We start from the raw sequence: 4736 nt of genomic DNA, 5'->3' as shown, positions 1-4736 counted from the left end.
TCATTCTCCCCTTGTACTCGGCCTTAGTGAGGCCGCAGCTGGAGTACTGTGTCCAGTTTTGGGCTCCACAATTCAAAAAGGATGTGGAGAAGCTTGAGAGAGTCCAGAGAAGAGCCACGCGCATGATCAGAGGTCAGGGAAGCAGACCCTACGATGACAGGCTGAGAGCCCTGGGGCTCTTTAGCCTGGAAAAGCGCAGGCTCAGGGGTGATCTGATGGCCACCTATAAGTTTATCAGGGGTGACCACCAGTATCTGGGGGAACGTTTGTTCACCAGAGCGCCCCAAGGGATGACGACTAGGTCGAATGGTCATAAACTACTACAAGACCATTTCAGGCTGGACATAAGGAAGAGTTTCTTTACTGTCCGAGCCCCCAAGGTCTGGAACAGCCTGCCACCGGAGGTGGTTCAAGCGCCTACATTGAACACCTTCAAGAGCAAACTGGATGCTTATCTTGCTGGGATCCTATGACCCCAGCTGACTTCCTGCCCTTTGGGCAGGGGGCTGGACTCGATCTTCCGAGGTCCCTTCCAGCCCTAATGTCTATGAAATCTATGAAATCTAGACTTTTAAAGCAAGATAGCATGAGTTGACTACCATATTGTAATGTTACACTACACATCTTAGTGTGGGAGCAGTGACCGGAGCTGCAGGAGTGGCAGTATCTTGTTGTCTACCCACTCCACCAGAATGGGCAGACTGTGTGTGGGAGCAGCAGACAGGGATTTTTCATCAGCAGGGATCCTGGTTTTCTCTGATTAAAAAAAACAAACCCAATTTTTGGATTAAAAAAGTAACCCCAATTCACACTTTTCTGTCATTAAAATGAAACACCACTAATACACACACACACACACAGATATATACATACATATGAAACACCTGTGTGTGTGTGTGTTTCATTTTAATCATGGAAAAATGCAGATTTGGGGTTACTTTTTTTAATCCAAAAATTGGATAGTGTTTTTAATCAGAGAAAACCAGGATCCATATTCATCAGATAAGCATGTCTCCCTCCTCACTCTCCGTTCCTTCTCTCCTTCCCCTCCCTCCCTCCCTCCCCTTCCTTCCCATTTCCTCCTCTGGCAACCACTGCTGCTGTCCCCAGCAGCCCCAAGGGTAGGGTAAGCTCCAGAGCTTCTCCTACCCTGTTCCATCTGGGCTGTGGTGGAAGTGGCAGCAGTGGCAGTGGGCAGGTTCCTTCTCTCTGTGCCTGCTCCTGGGCTGGTAGGGAACCCCTAGAAGGAGGGACTGGGAAAGGAGAAGGAAACCATCAATCACCACCACTGTCCCAAGCTGAATCCGGCCCCCCTGTGCAGCCCAGCAGGAGTGGCTTTGGAGCTTCCCCTTCCCTGGGGCATCTGGGGACAGCAGCAGCAGCCAGCAGGGAAGTAGGAGAATGGGAGAAGAGGGGCCACTAAGCATGCAGAGGAAGGGAAGGGAGAGAGTGCCAAGAAGGGGGAGAATTCTTACCAGGCTGGAAGTTCCCAGCTGCTGAGCATGGTCTGAAACAGGAGGTGCATCTGCACCACTGCACCCCCTCTAGAGTGGTCCCTGTATGCCTCACTATACCAGTGCCCTAGCTTCTAAAACTCTTCCACTTGCCTTCATATGCCTGTCTATATTTCCACAGAAACTTTTCACAGGGACTGAATGGGACTCTTTGAAGCTCATCAACTTAGATCCAGGGATCATTTCAGAGAACCATCCTGTGATTGCTCTTTATCAGGGCCTCTCAGCATCTGACGAAACAGTCTGTTGCCTATAAAAGTGTATGAAAGATTATGCATTTCTGAATGGGTTAGTCTATAAGGTGCAATCTTGCCCTGCCTTCTGACTAACACAGCTAACTACCTCTCTCTTCTAAGGGCCATGTCACACATTACACTTAGTGTGTGTTAAATTCACTTAAAATGCAAATGACTGCATGTTTAAGCAATAGTACTGTACTTGCACTAGGTCATTCATATCATAGCAAAATTATGACTTTTCATGGGAGGAGTATCTCTAGATTGTATTAAGTATCTTGTGTTCAGCTATCACCAGACTGCACAGAGATAATGTGAGAAATTTGCAGTCCTTACCCAGCCATGGCATCAGCCAGGGACCCCTCTGCTGTACCAAGCCTCCCAGTGGGACAGGGAAAACCACACACGTCAGAAGGAAGGATCCTGGACCTTTCATATGTCAGGTTCTCCAGAATCAAGTTGAAAGCTAGATGCCAAGAGCCCCAACACCACATTGAAGCCAGTTCAAGACTCCTGTGTGGTGCTAGGATGGAGACTGACAATCAGAGAACCGTACATGTGAGAGATCATAGTAAATGCTACCATGAGACTGTTCAGAACATGTTCCAACTTCAATAAAGCCCAGATTTAACACACACTAAGTTTCTCGTGTGATGAGGCCCTAACTTGCAAACGGTTTTCTGAGCCTCTGCTAGGCTGGGAAGGAAACCTGGATCACTTGTGTGGCAATGTACAAATCAAAGAGCATCACAGTCAAAAATCAAATAGTCTTTTAATTCTTCACAGAAGCCAGATACTTGATGTTATTCTTAAACCTTAGAGTTAAAATGATGCTTTCAGTGTAACCAGAAAGAGAACAAAGCATTCCACCAGAGTGTATGGAATTTTATATGGTTTCCATAGAATCTGTTCCAACAAGAACAGTTTGCTTTAATAACTGTATTAATTTATTTGCATGACTCTCCTTTTTTCCTTTAGGATAATGTCTTGTATTAAAATAGAGTCATATGGGCCCAAAACAGAGACTACAGGAGAAAGTCTGGTACAAATTCCACACAATTGGCTAAAATCCCAAATAAAATTATATAAATGAAAGAAAATTCTGCCCAGATTTACTGAAAGTCCCTGCTGATTTCTGCTGCCTGTTCCAATGAACACCATGATGCATTTCCTCCCAGAGAGGCAGTGTGGTATTCATCTTATGTACTACCACCCAGTACCTGCTTGCCAAGAGAGAGAACCTTGGACAGCATTAAGGAAGGAATCTAGTCACACAGGCAGACTCAGCCTTTTCTTTGATTCTCTTTATAGTCTCTTGTTTGATTCCCCCCCCCTTTGTTTTTTCCCCAGTTTTTCCATCCTAAAGCCAGGTGATTCAGCCTCTTAACAATCCCCTTTCTTCTTCTATTTTTTATTTCTTTTCATAGTGGGTTGTCATTCCCTCCTACACAGTTTTCTTTCAGTTTTTCTCCTTTTGTCTGTCTTCTGCCACAACTGAAGTCCTTTACCTTTTCTCTCAGCCTATCTTCCCTTCCATTCTGCTCTTTCTTCTCCTTCTTAAATGTCCCTTCTTATTTTATCAATGCCCATTTAATAATTAAAAGATAAAAATAACATTAGCATAATCTTTCCTTTATCTTCATCCTGCAGGGAAGCACTGTTGCATTCATCAACAACTCTTCTTTGATCCCAGAAAGGAAGATGTCTCTTGACAGCCTCTTGACTGAACTTCTGGTGGCAAGTAGCAATCATCACTGCTAAGGTTTTACAGTACATGCTCATCCAGGGACTCCTGGCAGCCTCAAACAGCAACTGTACCACCAAAACACAAAGTGCCTCCTGGTTAAGAACCAGCTGCTGAAGAACACACCTACTGGCTGCCGGATAGTGGCAGGAGCTTTACTCCACTTGGCAGAAGGGAGCAGGGGTTGAACCAAGGATGCATTTGCACCCTCCACCCCCTTGATTTCTTCTCTAGCCAAAGGTTAAAACCAAATACCTAGCAGTGGCAGCAGCATTTCTATTTAGGCAGCAGTGAGCAAGTCAATTGACTTTGTGGCTCATTATAATCTACCTGATTCCTTCACTCCACACGTGTTAATGACCCTCTCTCCTTTTAAATGGTCTTGACGTTCCACTAATCAAGTTAGGCTTTCTTCATAGAATCATAGAAGTAGGGTTGGAAGGGACTTCGTAGATCTTCAAGTCCGACCCCCTGCCTGGGCAGGAGGAAAACTGGGCTCAAATGACTCCAGCCAGGTAGGCATCAAGCCTCTTCTTAAAGACCCCTAGGGTAGGAGCCAGCACCACTTCCCTTGGAAGTTGGTTCCAGATCCTAGCCACCCTGACTGTGAAGTAGTTCTTACGGATGTCTAATCTAAACCTACTCTCCAATAACTTGTGGCCGTTATTGCTTGTTATCCCAGCATGCACGCCCCCAAACCTTTCTGGTCCCCCCTAGTGAGTTTATAGACAGTCACCAGGTCCCCCCTCAGCCTTCTCTTGTGAAGGCTGAACAGGTTCAGGTCCCATAGCCTCTTATTGTAGGGTCTACCCTGCTGTACTCCAGCTGTGGCCTGACCAGTGTCGCATAGAGAGGGAGGATCACCTCCTTGGCCCTACTTGAGATGCACCTGTGGATGCACAATAGGGTCCGGTTGGCCCTGCCAACCGTGACCTCACGCTGTCGGCCCATGTTCATCTGGGAGTCAATGATGACTCCAAGATCCCTTTCTGCCTCCATGCTCTCAAGAAGGGAGTTTCCAAGGCTGAACAGGTTCAGGTCCCATAGCCTCTCACTGTAGGGTCTGCCCTGCTGTCTCCAGATCATGCGGGTGGCCCTCCTCTGGACCCTCTCAATGTTGTCCACATCCCTCTTGAAGTGGGGTGCCCAGAACTGGACACAGTACTCCAGCTGTGGCCTGACCAGTGTCGCGTAGAGGGGGAGGATCACCTCCTTGGACCTACTTGAGATGCACCTGTGGAT

The sequence above is a fragment of the Alligator sinensis genome, unplaced genomic scaffold, assembly GCF_000455745.1.
Source record: "Alligator sinensis unplaced genomic scaffold, ASM45574v1 scaffold243_1, whole genome shotgun sequence".
NCBI classification, from domain to species: domain Eukaryota; kingdom Metazoa; phylum Chordata; order Crocodylia; family Alligatoridae; genus Alligator; species Alligator sinensis.
This window is presented reverse-complemented; position numbering follows the sequence as displayed.